The 19,167-nt window shown below is 40.7% G+C and overlaps 1 protein-coding gene across 5 annotated transcripts in view; it reads right to left on the reverse strand.

The window, feature by feature from the left end:
* Positions 1-19,167, reverse strand: part of LOC118382565 (dipeptidyl aminopeptidase-like protein 6) — a 337,979-nt gene that overhangs the window by 120,565 nt on the left and 198,247 nt on the right. The gene's annotated exons all lie outside the window — the stretch shown is intronic.

Raw genomic sequence — 19,167 nt, forward strand, 5'->3', positions numbered from 1 at the left:
CGCCCGACTAGCATCACCACCCTGGATGGTTCCGACCTAGAATATGTGGACATCTATAAGTACCTAGGTGTCTGGCTAGACTGCAAACTCTCCTTCCAGACTCATATCAAACATATCCAATCCAAAATCAAATCTAGAGTCGGCTTTCTATTTCGCAACAAAGCCCCCTTCACTCACGCCGCCAAACTTACCCTGGTCAGTTTTACTATCCTACCGATCCTCGACTTCGGCGATGTCATCTACAAAATAGCTTCCAATACTCTACTCAGCAAACTGGGTGCAGTTTATCACAATGCCTTCCGTTTTGTTACTAAAGCACCTTATACCACCCACCACTGCGATCTGTATGCTCTAGTCAGCTGGCCCTTGCTACATGTTCGCCGCCAGACCCACTGGCTCCAGGCCATCTACAAGTCCATGCTAGGTAAAGCTCCGCCTTATCTCAGTTCACTGGTCACGATGGCAACAACCACGCACTCCAGCAGGTGTATCTCACTGATCATCCCTAAAGCCAAAACCTCATTTGGCCACCTTTCCTTCCAGTTGTCTGCTGCCTGCGACTGGAACGAATTGCAAAAATCTCTGAAGTTGGAGACTTTTATCTCCCTCACCAACTTTAAACATCTGCTATCTGAGCAGCTAACCGATCGCTGCAGCTGTACATAGTCCATCGGTATATAGCCCACCCAATTTACTTACCTCATCCCCATACTGTTTTTATTTTATTTACTTTTCTGCTCTTTTGCACACCAGTATCTCTACCTGCACATGACCATCTGATCATTTATCACTCCAGTGTTAATCTGCTAAATTGTAATTATTCACTCCTATGGCCTATTTATTGCCTACCTCCTCATGCCTTTTGCACACAATGTATATATATTATTTTTTTCTGCTGTTATTGACTTGTTTATTGTTTACTCCATGTGTAACTTTGTTATTGTCTGTTCACACTGCTATGCTTTATCTTGGCCAGGTCGCAGTTGCAAATGAGAACTTGTCCTAAACTAGCCTACCTGGTTAAATAAAGGTTAAATAAAAAATAAATAAATGTCAAGATTTTTGAAAGTTTCTTCAGGTGCAGTTACTAAAACCATCAAGCGCTATGATGAAACTGGCTCTCATGAGGACCGCCACAGGAAAGGAACACCCAGACTTACCTCTTCTGCAGAGGATACGTTCATTAGAGTTAACTGCACCTCAGAATGTAGCCCAAATAATTATCAAGCAACAGACACATCTCAACATCAACTGTTCAAAAGAGACTGCGTGAATCAGGCCTTCATGGTCGAATTGCTGCAAAGAAACCACTACTAAAGGACACCAACAAGAAAAAGAGACTTGCTTCGGCCAAGAAACACGAGCAATGGACATTCGACAGGTGTAAGTCTCCTCTTTGGTCTGATGAGTCCAAATTTGAGATTTTTGGTTCCAATCGCGGTGTCTTTGTGAGATGCAGAGTAGATGAATGGATTATCTCTGTATGTGTGGTTCCCACCGTGAAGCATGGAGGAGGAGGTGTGGGAGTGCTTGCTGGCGACACTGTCAGTGATTTATTTAGAATTCAAGGCACACTCAACCAGCATGGCTACCATAGCATTCTGCAGTAATATATCATCCCATCTGGTCTGCACTTAATGGGACTATCATTTTATTTCAACAGGACAATGAAGCAAAACACACCTTCAGGCTGTGTAAGGGTTATTTGACCAAGAAGGAGAGTGATGGAGTGCTGCTTCAGATGACCTGACCTCCACAATCACCCGACCTCAACCCAAATGAGACATGTGGGAACTGCTTCAAGACTGTTGGAAAAGCATTCATCTTGAAGTTGGTTGAGAGAATGCCAAGAGTGTGCAAAGCTGTCATCAAGGAAAAGGGTGGCTAATTTGAAGAATCAATGTATTTTGATTTGTTTAACACTTGTTTGGTTACTACATGATTATATATAATATATTTACAATGTAAAAAAATAGTAAAAAATAAAGAAAAACCCTTGAATGAGTACATGTGTCCAAACTTTTGATTTGACTGGTACTATATATATATATTCTGGACACTGATATTTCTTAATTTCTATTTTTGGGGGGATTAATGTGCATTGTTTGTATTGTTAGGTATTACTACACTGTTGGAGCTAGAAACTTAAGCATTTCACTGCTTCTGCAATATGTGTATGTGATCAATAAAATTGTATTGTATTTGATTTGATTTGATGCCATCTGATTTGAGTGCCACAAGCAATACAGTAGGCATACATAAATACATACATGCACAATGCCATATACCTACAAGGGGAGAGCTCGGCACATGCTGACAGAATTGGAAAATTGGCTTACTACAGTGTGTTGATACACAAGCTGATTGTCACGTTTGACTGAGTGAGTCTAGATGCTTGGACATTGACAGGCAGAGAAGTGAAAATTATACAGTAACAACTGCACTGTAAAATACATTGCTGTAAGATTGAGTAGCGTTTCTTAACGTAGCAGCGAGCGATGGAATAGAAAAATGGCGTACCGTGTGACATTTTGATAATTAAGTCTCGCCTGTTCTGACAAACAGGAATATGAATAGCATACAAGCTCCATCACAAAACCTTTATGTGTCATACAAACGTTCATGTGTGTCAAATATGGTGAGCTTTCATGTGTGCCAGAGATGCAGAAAAAATGTGCACCAACCTTGAATTGATGGAAATAAAAAGTATTGATTTGTCTGTTCTGCAAATGTTCAAACAAAAAAGTGAAACAAAAGCAGAGCCATATGAATGCTGGTATTGATTTTCAAACAGAAAAGAGTTCAATAGAGTTATGTTATATTACATACATTAACCTTTGCTATGCTGACATACTATGTGTGTGTGTCGAAATAAGCTTAGAGTGTATGCATGTGTGCGGGCCAGACCATCAAATTCAACGCCTGCGCTAGAAAATACTAGCTTTTGACACAAGCCAGGCAACAAGCAGTCCTATTCCCTATAAATCAATGTTGCCTTGGCAATGGGGACCTTCATGCGCAAATACATTAGGTCTAATTCAGGAACACTCCGTGATTCCACTCGGTGGGGATGTGACGCGTCTGTCGTGTGTGATATCACGGGGCCAGTTTGATAATAGGCCTTGTTTACTTGCTTTAAAAACACTCTGGCTGTAGGCTAGTCCACTAGACTTGAGTGCCTTCAGTGAGATGACAGTCATCACCAGGTTGTGCTTCGCTACATCATGCTAGACCTTCTATCAAAATGGGAAAGTGAGAGCGAGAGGGGAACAGACAGTGACAGGACTGTTATTATGCTAATGTGAAGTGTGCTGCACTGCCCATCTATCCAATTTCAACCTGGAAACCATATTTGTACACATTACGTACACATACATATCGACAGAGCACACCAGAGAAAACAAACTTTCAAAATGCCACAATATTATTGAGTGTAAGGATTTGAGCTTGGCGCAACAGTCAAAAATGATCAATTTAATTCCCTTCAAATACATAAAAATCTTCAAATCTTTTAAAGTTTAGTGAGTAGACAAAAGCACCCCCACACCCAAAAAAATGTAATCATATCAAGGGAACTGTTTCAGGACTTAAAGGGGTTCATAAAAAATGTAAGTGTAAGCTGCTCCAGTTTCAACTGTTCTGCCTTGTTATTATTCGACCATGCTGGTCATTTATGAACATTTGAACATCTTGGCCATGTTCTGTTATAATCTCCACCCGGCACAGCCAGAAGAGGACTGGCCACCCCACATAGCCTGGTTCCTCTCTAGGTTTCTTCCTAGGTTTTGGCCTTTCTTGGGAGTTTTTCCTAGACACCGTGCTTCTACACCTGCATTGCTTGCTGTTTGGGCTTTTAGGCTGGGTTTCTGTACAGCACTTTGAGATATCAGCTAATTTGATTGATTGATTGATTGATTGAAAAAGAAACTACTCCAATGCATTTTTGTAACCTAATCTTGGAGGCACATTGAGAGAATGCGTTCAGCCTGAATTCCGATCGCACCCACGTATCATTCCTCTGCTTTGCGGCGGGGACCAAATATAGTCCCGGTGCTTCTGTCATAATTGGGGGTTTTATTGATTGCAGGGGCTGTCGTCACGCCTGAGCTGACCTTTTGTTTGAGAATAATTGCTCTATTAGAGGGTTTATTGAGGCACCTGCTGGGAATCTTAGACACCATTTACCGTCCAATAAGAATCCAGCGGTCCTATGAGCGAGGTGCCCCTGCTGTGATCTGTAGTCATATAATAGGGAGTATGAAAGGGAGTCACTATTGGAAACACTGAGCTGACCTAGGGCTATGGTGGTCATGACATTTTGTCAGCTGCTTATTGTCATGCAAAAGACTGCCGGTCTCACGGTAATTGACTGGGAATTAACATAAACACGTTTAATCAATCAATTGAATATACACCCTCACAATAAATCCATTATTTATTTTAGGCAGGTATGAAGAAACATTTTGATATGAAGAAAATGTATGTCAGAGAACAGAATATGCGTTGGCCTACTGTATGTTATCTGGCTATGCGCCCTGCCCTAGGCTGTTGGCTTGCTCATTTAGCAGACAAGATATGTTTATACGTCCCGTGCCATTATTTTATATTAAGAATAATATAATTGAACTTGGCTGAATAAAATAGAAAGGATATTTTCCCATTCCGGAGAGAGTGCACGCACATATGAAGTGGTTATGTTGAGTGTAAAAATTATCATTTGAAACTGGTCCTATACACTAGATTGAGTTATTTGGCAACTTTAGTTGTGAATGATACAAACCTTAGAATGTCTTAACGACTATAGACTGTAGATGATTTGAGAAAGTAGTAAAAAAAAAGCTTGCGCTCTGTTCATTGTCTCAGGCTGCACATGCTGTACTCTTATCAAGTGATCATATTTTCAACCATCAGACTATTCTCAATTGAATCTTGTCTTTACTAATATGTCAAATTAGTTTAGATTTAGAATGGCCCATTATCAAATGGGCAGAAACAGGCAGAAAAAAGAACTATAGGCTAGACCAAGTATGTACCAAAGACATCTTAAATCAGTTTAATTTTGTTTTGTTTTTCTGCCTTGTGTAATATGCGGTAAGCTATGTATAGTATAACGGCACAATCATTATTTTAATTCAGGTTTTTGGGGGGGCTTGGGCTCATTTATAGGCCTATGCGTATGCATAATGCATTTGCATAACCTCTAATATGCCTATGGCTGTTTTGAATGAATCACTTTAGAAAGAGCAGTCCCTTTCACTGTGTTAGGGTGTGAAATAACATCCACAACAACCATGTTTTACACTGTTTCAACCTGCTGTTGAACTTCTTTCTTCAAATTCATCATCACAGTGAGGTCAGTTTTAAAAGTATGATACTGTTTTGATGACGTGTTTGGGATTTTCGATTGCATTTGCATTGACGTCAGAGTGGTTAGAGGGACAATAAAGCCCTGAGTAGCAGGCCATTAGGACCTGATGATCGTTGGTGAGTACTGGGTAATACCAACGCATATCCAGAGTGCAGAAGAGGTGATTACCATTACTTATCAGTCATGTGTAATTTTACTGAGGTCATGACTCGTGACTGCCAGTGTGGCGGTAATACGGTCACCACAACAGCCCTAAGCTAGCCTAACATATTGTAGCAACCCTCACCAAGTTAAGCTAGTTACGGGTGAGTTAACCCTATTGGAGCAGTGGCTATGGACCGGGAGACCCAGGTTCAGATCCACAAGGGGCATTGCACTGTTGCTATCCGCTACAATACTCTTAGTTAAGCGGGCAAACATTGTTAACCGACAATGTTATTGGTTCAAAGTCCTTTACCATTGGTGTGCTTTTCATAGCACTGTGAGTGTTCACTCCAATAAATTGTTTTTCTTTGTGTGTTCTTAAAATGCACCTAATGGATTGCAATTAACCAGCACACAAAAGGGTACGTGAAAACACAACAGCATTTGAAAACACTGCTCAACATCGTCAGTTCAGTAAAGCTGCAGTTCCTGAGATGGAACACCCTGTCCTTTACTCAACCACTACATGTATACTGCACCAATACTGAAATAAACTAGAGTAAACGCAGCACAGCATTCTCATTGGAAGAAAATACTCTTTTAAACCTAAATTCATCCCAACTGTTATCTGTCTGGAGTGTGTGGGCCTGACAGCCATAGCTGAGAGAAGAAAACCTCATCTGGTGAGCCGGCCGTCAAAGCAAAAGCAGCGTGAGGCTTTTAGCACTGTGGATCAGAACCTACAGTGTCAAGTGACCAGGAAATAAGCTATACGCGTCTCAATAATTAACAGAGTTCAGAAATGCTTCTTCTACTTATTCAGGTTGGTCTATTTATTATTTATTCCCCCTTCCATCTCTCTGACCGTCTCTCTCCATCCTCTCCCCATGAAACGCACATCCAGAATGAAGCCTCAACTGGTGCCAGAGGGGCAAGTGGGACAAATGTGAAAAAATGTATCAACTGTCCTAATGGAAATATTGCTGGGAGTGCTTCAGAAGGTAGTTTGAGAAAAGTGCATTTCTTTACAAAAGTGCATTGGAATATTCTTAACAAAGCACAAACAAACAAAACACTTTAGAATGGATGAATTCCAAATGAAATCATGTCCCAAAAACTATTCTAGGTTATCAAATAAAGGGGACAATAATTATGCCTCCATAAAAATTATCCATGGATGGAACATTATTCAGACTTTAACATAATTAATTAATGCATTCTCAATTCAGAATGTGACTCTCTGCCTTTTTACTTCACGTGAACCTCATGAATACGTATGCCACCCTTCTAGTAGTCCTCTTCACTTGGCTATCAGAAGTGGCACCGTTCAGGAACACAAAGTGACGATAGAAGCCATTTCCACCTGTAATGATGTCAGATGAGGAAAACTGCTTGAAAAACTCAGAAACGCTACCCTTAACTCCCAAGGTGGATCCTATGAGAAGAAAAAAAATGAAAATTTCCAGTCGAGAACAAAATCGATAGAAACAGTGAATCTAAAGAGTGGGTAGAGTTGATTTTTAACAGACAGAGTCAAGAAACCTTGGAGCTATCAAGAACAGGCTGTTCAAGGAGGTCATTTCCCTATGGACTGAACCTAAGGTGAATGTATGCTGAACGTAGGTGGGTTGAATCGCCTGTTCAAATGTTGTGTTGTTCTCTTAAGCTACTTTTATCATTAGTGTAGGTGGAGCAAAGCCGTTATCGAAGGGAAGCAGAGATGACGAGCTAATTAGTGAAATGATAATCTCTCAGACGGGAAATGAAGAAAGCATTTCTGAGTTGGGCAGAAAAGGGGTTGTGGTATTTTAATATCATGTTGGAATCAGTCAGATTGCTGAATCACCATGTAGCTGGAGCAATGGCTTTGACGGCTGGCAAGCGAGGGCAGCAGGGGAGACTGATAAGTTGGAGGGGGCACATTTGTCACTTGGGTCTAGACGTCACGCTCTGCCAGCGTGCCTGTGTCGAATGGTGTCATGCTCCAAACCCCCTCCGGCATCTGAGCGAAATGATTTCATTAAAACTTGACATTAGGGAAGTTGTGACTCACACACACACACACACACACACACACACACACACACACACACACACACACACACACACACACACACACACACACACACACACACACACACACACACACACACACACACACACACACACACACACACACTTAAAACAACATGTCTATCTTCCCAGTCAATCTACTCCATACTTAAAAGCCACAATGGGGTTTCTCTTGACACCTAGCACGTGTGACGACAAGGACATTGCTCCTGCTCAATACACTTAATGTACTAATAGGGTTTAGTCAATGCACTCTCCCAACACAGAGGAGGTCTGGGCACACAATGCCATGCTATGGACTTACTGCCCACGTTCTCCCATCTTCTATTGACAGAACCACATCAACTAAGTGCCAACACCCTATTGGCCACTGTGGCTGTTGTTTTTCTCTTCCAAGTGTAGGCCTACTTCCACCTCATCCAAAGCCTCGCATTCCACACCATGCTAAGGTAGTGGTCTCTATTTCTATTTGCCATTGAATGGGGGGAGCACAGTTGAAGATAAAACACCATGTTTTAGGGACTTGAGATTTATCTCTGCAAAAAGAGCTTGGAGTTTGGAGGTAAACAAAACATAAAATGACTGATCACTTGCCAGGGATGCTTCAGCACAAAAGGTTTGTAAGTAAACCTACCAACCAAATCAGGATTAACTGCTCTTGATTAAATCCACAGGATGGACACATTTAATCCCCTTTATTGTTGTGTCTCAGAGGACCTCTAAACAAAATAATAAGGCCTCCCGGGTGGCGCAGTGGTCTAAGGCACTGCATCACAGTGCTAGCTGTGCCACCAGAGATTCTGGGTTTGAGTCCAGGCTCTGTCGCAGCCGGCCACGACCGGGAGGTCCATGGGGCGATGCACAATTGGCCCAGCATTGTCTGGGTTAAGGAGGGTTTGGCCTGCAGGTATATCCTTGACTTATGGTGCACTAGCGACTCCTGTGGCGGGCGCAGTACATGCTGACCAGGTTGCCAGGTGTACAGTGTTTCCTGCGACACATTGGTGCGGCTGGCCCCTGGGTTGGATTGTGTCAAGAAGCAGTGCGGCTCGGTTGGGTTGTGTTTTGGAGGATGCATTCATTCTTCCCTGATGATGTTGGGACGAAACCTGGACATATTAGAGGCAGTCTTTTTTATTTCCACGACTACTAATTCAGAGCTTACTTGAAACTGCCACAGCTCCTCTTTTTCAGAAATCCTATTTTACACTCGGTACGCAGGCACACCCACTATAACTCAGCTGTACACTGGCAGCAGCAGCCTGAGGACCTATGAGAAAAGATTTTTGGTTCAAAAGTTCAATAAGATGCCACCAGGGGATGAGAGAACAGCAAGAAGAAAGCCCAGAGTCGTGTTCAGTAGTCACAGTAGGCATGAAACAGAAGATGCTAGGGCTGGGACGATACCAATATCACGATACTCGTTAGGAAACAAAACATGGAGCAGATTTAACTTCTTTAGGAAAACAGCACTAATGTTGGAAAAAAAGCATCATTATGTTGTCATCCAGAGACACATTCATTTGACATTTTTGCCATCGGAAAAATATTTTGATACTGCTATCGTCACAACCCTAGCAGATAGCTCTCGGAAACATAATGAAATGGGTTGGTACCATTTTTAATTGTCCAATAAGGAACGTTCAAATTTCTTTCCCATTAAAAACTTTTTGCTGTAGTGTGTCATAATGAACATCACCCAGCTGTACTCAGTCACTACAACAGTTAAAGCAAGAGGCCCAATTATACCACAGACACATATCAGAAGAAATGTATTGCAATGCTGCAGTTAGGCATCATTTCCCTACAAATGACACCAGGACCACAAACACTACGATTTGTGCTATTTGCAGGACTTCACATTGGGGTTTCATGTCACAACTCACGTGAAGATGTACAATACCTCTATTAATATAATGTTCTATTTGAGTATTTTAGTGATTTCACTCTACTACCAATGGCTACCAACTGCACACTACCCAGGAATGTAGAAACAGAGCAATACAGCTCATAAGTCAGGGTAGTGAACTTCAAAATCTATATCTTAAAACAAACAAAGTGTAAAAAAACAAACAAGAAATGTGAAAATGAAACTTGAGGTAGTAATTAGCATCCTGGTGTGGTGAGCCAGAGCTCAGTGTGTACTACATTTTCAAATCAGTTCAACAACTGCTAAATCAAAAGCCCCAATCAAGCTTTCTATAAGCTTTCTATACTAGAACAAAGCTGAACGTTCATTTGTTGGAAATGAGGAGTGCATTAGCCGAACAGTTGATTTTCATTTGAGATGCCAGCTAACGAGGTAACACATAAAAAAAGAGGGAAGACTAAATTGAAAGCCTATGTTTTTTGTCCTCAGTGTGTGTGTGGGGGGGGAGTGAACACAGGAAATGTAATCATGCAAGACAACATTCCAGGCATGATCACCAGCATACCCCATGAAAGCAAATAAAATGGCTGCCAATATTTTGACTAAGAAAAAAGCAAAGGGGTTTTCAATCTGCCTTGGCCAAATCCTGTCTGCCAAGACATTGGTTTTCATATTCATATGGGAAATAATGATGTTGGATAATACTTTACATCAACACTCCCATCGCCGTAATCTCATTAACAATCCAATCTGTCAAATTGGAGTGAGAACGATATTCTTGGGCGACAAGAGTTCTAGCGGCCGTGTCAATAACACTAATAGTTAGACGGCGATAAATGTCAGCATGTACAGTGAGGTTAGGAGTGGACCTGGGTTTGAACGACGTGTTAGGTTAATTCTTCTGCTTCTAGGGCAGATGCAGCCAGGTACAGTGACACTGTACAGTGGACTGGGAACAGCCTCGGAAGTCCAAAATAGATAGTCAATACTTAATGACTGAGAAAAGGAAGTGTTTTCCTCCACAAGCTCTCACAGTCTCGCGTCAGAATTAGACGTTCACACGTCTCTTAAACATCAAATTTCGAAGTTGTTCCAAACGTCACATTTTGAAATGTTTAGTTACTTTTCTATGTCATTCCAAGGTTAAGTTTAGGCATTAACTCCAAATTCTTAAAGTTAGGCATGATCTCCCAATGGTTAAGGTTTGGGATAGGCTTAAAACAAAAACACATTTCTATCGCTTGATTTGAACATCCAAACTTTGGAATCAGAGGCAGATACTTATGGCCACCCACAACACCGTAACAAAACCAAAGCCTATTTGAAGATAACAGTACTCACGGCCCATAATGACCGGTTTCCATGTAATCTCCCGATGTCTGCAGACATGGGTGGTTGTTGAATACTGACATGTATTACAGGTGACCTGCCTAGTTTTCTCTGTAACTGGTTGATTAGCGTCAGCTAATCAACCAGTTACAGAGTCATTTTCAGCTGGTTATTTTTTCCACTTCATATTAACTAGGCTACTTTTCATTTAAAAGTTTCAATTCGTTAGTCTCCCGTTAGAATGAACAATATTTATCTTCTAGCGAACTATTGATAGGATAGGCGTCTGTCAGTCAAAAAGCGAGCGATGACAGGGAAACGCAGCCTTCTGTCTGTCCTGCCTCCCCGTACAATTTGTGTGCAATGTGGTTGTTTGCGAAATCCATGACTTAGCCTAATTATTGTTTTCTGGCACATTTATTTATTTTCTTTTGTGTGTTTTACATAGCCAGACATGCTGAGTCATGGCGCATAGTAGGTCATTTACTGGGCTTTGATTGTCAACTGAACAGCAAGTGTTGACTAGTTTATAAGTGGTTATATATATGTCCATAATATCGCATATGGACAAGTAAACCAAAATATTTCCTAGGCTTCCTTTCCTAGGATGCCTGGGCTTGCCAAACAGTGACGCTAAAATGAGTGAATCTCATCTCGTCAGTTAGTGTAGCCTACCGAATCGCATCAGCAAGAGAGAAGTTCATTTGGCTCGCCAATTTGCATAGGCTACACGAACTGGTAGGCCTGAATTCGATGAATAATCATCACTGCAGGAAAAATAGGTAGCGGAGAGCCTCATTCTGGTCCAAATATGATAATTAGTGCCTTGACGGAATCCTGGCATTAAAATGGAATTCAACAATAAGCAATAATGTACTGACCTTAGTAGGGAATCAACTAAATGTATTGAACATGTATTTATTGGGGCCAGTTTATCATAAGACATGAATAGAATGCATCAGGGATTTGTAACTTCTGAAGAAGCAACGAGAATGCTCCCGTTTGTTTGTGATGCGGGCGTCTACCACTTTGTGTAGCCGTTCGTGATGAGGATAATAAAAACTGTCTTCTGGTCGACGGAAAGTTTTCCCAAAAAGCTTCTCAATTAAATGTTAACTCTTAGTAGCCTATGCTTACATGGCAGAATGATATCATGATTATTTTCATCAATCCTGTGGGTATTTGTTTTGCAAACTCTACCATCATGTGTGCTACATAAAACAAACTCTAAACAGCCTCTTGCTAGGTGCACACTTTAATTAAAGGGTAACTACACCCAAAACTCAAAATTTCTCAGATTTTTCACAGATCTTAAGAGGTCTCCTGATGTGGTTCATTTAGTTGTTTTCAACAACAAAACAAGTATGGTTGAGAGCAAAAACCTGAAAAAAAATGGTAGAAAAACAAAACATTTAATGTATTTTTCAAGATAATGTGTTCTATTTACTTCATTTTTCTGCTTTAATAAAATACATCATTTGAAGAACAAACATCATTGTGGCAATTCATATCTTGTAGTAAAACTGTAAATAAAACTTTCATCAAGATAAGACAGGTTAAAGGTTTACAATGTTCTCTTCCTTAGAAAATAGTCCCAATCATGTTACCTTTATTTAACTAGGCAAGTCAGTTAAGAACAAATTCTTATTTTCAATGACGGCCTGTTCAGGGGCAGAACGACAGATTTGTACCTTGTCAGCTCGGGGATTTGAACTTGCAACCTTTCGGTTACTAGTCCAATGCTCTAACCACTAGGCTACCCTGCCGCCCCATCATATAGGCCTAGATCTTGACAAAATCCAAAACAACTAACAATACAATGAATTCATACATTTTCAGTCATTTAAATTGTAAAGTCATGTATTTTTCCAATCTGGGAGCTAAACTTGATGAAGTATTAAATCATTTTGCTGTGTATTTCAGGTGGAATCAAGGCATTAGAATGTTCCAGATGCTACCAACATAGAGTTCCTTCTGCAAAACAATTTGAACAGGGTCGCCTGGCTGGCAATTTTTTACATTTGGCTGTCCACTATGTACCTGTGGAAAACACTGAAAAGGGCATACAGTAATATACTATGCCTACTTTGTTCTGCAAGAAAAAATCCAAAGCGAAATCAATGTCAAATGGTGGCACAAACAGAACAGGTAATGACTTCTGGCATCATATCAAGACGCTGATAGAAACAGTCCCTGACAACCTGTTCAATGAAGTTGGAACAGGAACAGCACAATTGTCTTATTCACATCTGCTGGTACAAGCAATGACATGCTTGTACCAGCAGATGTGACTAGTATTCACTCCTATCCCTGTTTGTCAGTGCCGGTGCGATGTGAAAGAGACAGCGGGAACCCTGGTGGTCGCCACTAACCTCGGAACGGTCAACATTCCAATTAGAGGTTCGGTGAAACATGGCTACCCCTCCTCGCCCTCCGTGCTCTGCAGCTCTGGGCTTTAATTGCAGGACGTCAATAAGCTCAGACAAAAGCATCCAGACTAAGGTAAAGTTTGTCAGGCATAGATAAACACACATTTTTACCAAGCTGCATACATTCACAAACAGCCAGACACAGACATGAGACACAATTACACACTATTGTGGATGCTTGAACAGACCAGCACAGTTCAGCTAAGTAGGGATGGGCAAGGTTATCTGGATATCAGAACAGACATTAGTATTCGATTACTTGAGTGAGTGTTAATTTTTGTTTTAGGCCTATTTTAACAATGAAAAAGCTTTGTCTAAATTACATTTAATTATCCTTGTGACATGTTTACCTACAAGGATATACCATAACATTTAAAATAATTAATTTTTAATAATAAATAAATAAAAAAAAATTAAAAATAATTTTTTTGTAACAGTGTGTTGAGATACTGCTGGCTATTGATGCTCATTTAGCACTCCAAGCTGCCCTGACATCAGTATGCTATTTTCCCCACTTCAAATAGCAATTACAGGCGCTCACCTAATGGAGTTTCCACTATACCTGACACAGATCAATGCAAAACACTCACCAGAAAAGCTTTTTGTAACAGAATCAGTTCTATCATGGCGAAAATCAGACTTCTCTTTCACTGTTGCTGTTATGCCTCGATCACACCTGCAGCGTCGTTGCGCAAAATGGTAAGCAGCATCATCTGGATATGTGTGCAGAAAAATATGAATATTCACCTTCGACTACCAAAAACTAGCTTTACCATTTCTATCAAGCCGTATAGGCATACAGTTTGACACATACGTTAGATAAATCCAATGTATGCACCACACAGAACGCACTGCAACTACCTCTGCAACGCAATGCTGCAAGGCAAACGCAGAGTTACATTGGAAATGAATGTACTTCTGGGCTGTTGGTGTGATCAAGGCGTTAGCCGAAATACCGGAGAAAAGCAGCACATCTTCTGTTTACCTCTGACATGAGCATCGAGAGTCAATAGCAAAAACATAGATTTATTTTAGAATTTAGACAATCTGGATATCCGAAAAAATATCATGATATTATTTGAATAGTAAAATCATTTTAAATGCTCCCTAGTGAAATGTGTATAGAAGAGTGCCCAAACTAAAGCTGCAACTTTTTACTTTCAATGCAGCTTGGATACTTCCCATCTTTAAAAAACGCAGTCAAAAACAAAAACTAACTGACAGATTATAGTTATCATTTTTTTTCTCAATCTAATGTCTTTAATTAGTTAGACCTATTTGCAAAACAAAAACATACTTTTATCCTCAAACAAGGGATCTTACTTCACACACACCTGTCGTTAAGTTTCTCTTTATAATACTTGAAGAAAAATTATGCAACAATTGCATGTTTCCCCAATGGAATTACCCAGCCCATGATGCTAAAGGCTTTGAAGGTTGATATGAAAACACTGAATTGTGTTTAATAGGCTAAATAAGCATATCACCGCTGCTTCACGTAGCCCAGAGACACAATTAGAACATAACAAAGGAGGACAAAAAAAAACATTTTCTTCACACCTCACAAGAAATGCTGACCTTTTCTTCATTGAGGAGGTTTTGCACAAGATCAGTATTTCTCCAGAGATGCAGTACTGCTAGAAAACACAGACTTTCCAACACGAACAAACAAATATGAACACACACACAGTGCCCAAGACAACTATTAGTAGGATGTAAGACCACTTGCTGTGGCATTTTGTTTGTCTACAGGGACACAGAAACAGAAAGAAAGGAGAGGCAGGGCCAAAACATTTAATTTTAATATTTATGGCTTTATTAAAGTCCCCCTTGAGCTTTACTAGCATCCCCAGACAGGAGTGTTTATATCATGACAGCAATCATGATGCATTGCTGTGGTGGCCGCATTTCAATCTACTGTCTAATCTCCCCTCTAGCCTCAAACATCATGGCTCAATTGTTCATAATTGCCCTTACGATGAACTATGGCACAAACAATGGTGGAGGAAATCAAGAAACCAATTCCCTCCTTAATCCATTATCCCTTTCCTTTTATTAGCTGGGGGCTCTTGGAAAAAAGGAGGAATATATCTTTATTTATCCCCTTCTCTTGTTAAAATGTTCATTTTAGCCACGCTGCTTATCAATCCCATTAGCTTTTGCTGAATTGGTACAACCAGCGAGAAAGGAAATGCAGCAAAATAAGCTTAAGGATACACAATCACTCTAGAATGCACATAGTCATGGAAACGTTACACTGCACCAATATGTGATAAACCAAGGAAGGTGTGCCAATGAATACACATATTTAATGTGCTTGGATTAACTACACAGTGGCATACTGTTTGGTTTCAAGGCATTATCGGATTATTTATCTCCAAGTAGACATTATTGATCCTCAAATCTCGTACTGTCTGAAATGGAGACTAGTGTATCTCCTTACTATAACTATGAATAGCTATTCTGCAGTCTGCTGTCATATGCTTTTATAGAGCCTCATCGTTTAGGTCTGAACCAAGAGGCACAAATCAAGTACCTGTCAAAAGCATGTTCAACTACTGTCCTGTGCTACTGCCTTCTACCCAATTAGGAGCAAAGAACACAGGTTGGGATCTATTCTAGGCCCCTAGTCACGTCCACAGTGACATTTTGCATTGGCATTCAACATGGAGGACATACAATCATCCAACAGAAATATTCAAAAAGGTAAGTGCCAATTAAAACGGTTGAATAACAAATCTACCTAAATGCTAACACTATACATGTCAGACAGATCCTCTGTAAGCTGATCTCCAAGCATGCTTTTCCAATCTTGACTTGTACAAAACATAATGTATAAATCAATACATTTACTCAAAATACTGACCGAGTAAGCTGAATTGACATAGCATGGTTTGACTGTTGTAGCCTGAGCAAAGCAGGTGCCCTGAATCAGCAGAGGATGTCGCTACAGTTTTCATGCCCCTGTGTGTTTGTTTTAAGTAAAGTGGCCGCTTTAATTAACATCAACTTAAGCAGTCACCGTTCCAATTCTTCATCAGCAAGGCACTTAAGCAGCACCCTCTACCCTGCGTACTGGTTCACTCCGTCACTGGGGAGGAACAATGCTCTGTAGAGCCCTGCATGGGCATGAATTTGAAGCCTGAGCCCTACCATGGCCCGACAGCTTCTGCCAAATTTAAGGCCCATTCTTTCCCTAAACTCAAAATCAGAAATAACTTCCTCCGTTTGTAAATCCATTAGCTTCTCGGCTCTGTCTGTCACTCATTCGCTGCTGTCATTCGACATGAGAGAGCAGTTAGCGGTTAGCTACTTTTCATCACTCTAAACTAGAGCTCTGCGACCCGAGCCCGACGGACCCCGACGTTATACATCGTGTTAGGGCCGGGTAGGGCGTGTTTTTCCATCAATAACTAGGGTACGGGAAGGGCTCGGGTATCACTAAATTTACCACTAATATTTTGAAGCTGAGCCATTTGCGCGTGCTCTGACGTTGGGCTCGGGTTGGGCAGCAGAGCTCTAATGCTCTGTGACCAGAAGGTCTTCACTCCCTGGAAACGAACCTAACACGGCGGCTTTTTCTCGTTTTATTCATCTGGAAAGGCTCACATGCCTAATACTATCTTAACATTCTAGAAACCAAATTCCTTTTCAGACAAAACCAAATCATCATCGAAATCAAATAACCATTTTCTACTCTGCCTTGCTCTCCCCTTCCCCATAATGTTTAGTATTAGCCTTTTGAGTGGTGGATGGGTCTTCATACTCCGGTGTTTATCAAACAAACACACCATTCTGTGAATGAACAGGACATGTTTGACAGGTGTGTGTCATTCTGTGAATGAAGTGGACATGTTTGACAGGAGTGTGTCATTCTGTGAATGAACAGGGTATGTCTGACAGATGTGTGTCATTCTGTGAATGAAGTGGCTATGTCTGACAGGTGTGTGTCATTCTGTGAATGAAGTGGACATGTTTGACAGGAGTGTGTCATTCTGTGAATGAACAGGACATGTTTGACAGGTGTGTGTCATTCTGTGAATGAACAGGATATGTCTGACAGATGTGTGTCATTCTGTGAATGAAGTGGCTATGTCTGACAGGTGTGTGTCATTCTGTGAATGAAGTGGCCATGTCTGACAGGTGTGTGTTATTCTGTGAATGAACTGGCCATGTTTGACAGGTGTGTGTCATTCTGTGAATGAAGTGGACATGTTTGACAGGTGCGTGTCATTCTGTGAATGAAGTGGACATGTTTGACAGGTGTGTGTAATTCTGTGAATGAAGTGTACAGATGCACGTTTTGAGTGCATCGTGCGCAACTGAGATGTTCCCCTGCATCCCTGGCATTGACTGATAGCAGATGCTACGTGAGCAAAGCTGTGGAAGACTCGGGAGGAGGTTGGCTGCTCTATGGGGCTATTTGTCCTTCTCACCTTTTCTGTCATTTAAAGGGGTGCTGTGCACAGACAGGAGGCTCCAGTGAGTCCAGTCCAGACAATGACAAATGCTGTCCAAAGAGCTGTCCATTTAATGTTGCTGAAACCTGTCACACAGGCTGAGCCTCTGATGGTGCAGAATTTAGTATTAGGTGGTGCACTTATAGTTGTGCTGAAATGTGCTATCAGGTGCTGAAATGTGTTAGCGGGTGCTGAAATGTGTTAGCGGGTGCTGAACATTTTTCAATAGCCAATACTAGTATATCTGTACCGTAGAAACAGATTGGTGAGTTAACCGAACACTTCATAAAGTAACCTAAAATAGCCAACAACTGCTGGGGGGTACATTTGCTTGAGATATAGAATTCACAAATAAAATGTCACATGGGCAATTTTGCACCACTTGAATACTGGGTAGCCTACTGTAATCTATGTAATTAAAACTTCTTCGAGATCGGGGGCGCTCTTTTAATTTTTGGATAAAAAACGTTCCCGTTTTAAACAAGATATTCTGTCACGAAAACATGCTCGACTATGCATGTAATTGACAGCTTTGGAAAGAAAAAACTCTGACGTTTCCAAAACTGCAAAGATATTATCTGTGAGTGCCCCAGAACTAATGCTACAGGCCGAAACCAAGATGAAACTTCATACAGGAAATGGTCCAGATTTTGAATGCCCTGTGTCCCAATGTCTCCTTATATGGCTGTGAATGCACCAGGAATGAGGCTGCACTTTCTGTTGTTTCCCCAAGGTGTCTACAGCATTGTGACGTATTTGTAGGCATATCATTGGAAGATTGACCATAAGAGACTACATTTACCAGGTGTCTGCCCGGTGTCCTCCGTCGAAATTATTGCGTTATCTCCAGGTCTATGCACGTTCCATTTTCTTCAGAGGAGAAACCAAACTGCCACGAATGATTTATCATCGATAGATATTTGAAAAACACCTTGAGGATTGATTCGAAACAACGTTTGCCATCTGTTTCTGTCAATATTATGGAGTTAATTTGGAAAAAAGTTTGCGTTGTAATTACTTAATTTTCTGGGTTTTTCTTACCCAAACGTGATGAACAAAACGGAGCGATTTGTCCTACACAAATAATATTTTTGGAAAAACTGAACATTTGCTATCTAACTGAGAGTCTCTTCATTGAAAACATCTGAAGTTCTTCAAAGGTAAATTATTTTATTTGAATGCTTTTCATGTTTTTGTGAAGATGTTGCATGCTGAATGCTAGGCTTAATGCTATGCTAGGCTATCAATACTCTTACACAAATGCTTGTTTAGCTATGGTTCAAAAGCATATTTTGAAAATCTGAGATGACAGTGTTGTTGACAAAAGGCTAAGCTTGAGAGCAAATATATTTATTTCATTTCATTTGCGATTTTCATGAATAGTTAACGTTGCGTTATGGTAATGAGCTTGAGGCTATAAATAGGATCCCGGATACGGGATTGCTCGTTGCAACAGGTTATGAAATGACACAAATAGATAAATATAACCATCAT

The sequence above is a fragment of the Oncorhynchus keta genome, chromosome 4 (genome assembly GCF_023373465.1).
Source record: "Oncorhynchus keta strain PuntledgeMale-10-30-2019 chromosome 4, Oket_V2, whole genome shotgun sequence".
Taxonomy (NCBI): domain Eukaryota; kingdom Metazoa; phylum Chordata; class Actinopteri; order Salmoniformes; family Salmonidae; genus Oncorhynchus; species Oncorhynchus keta.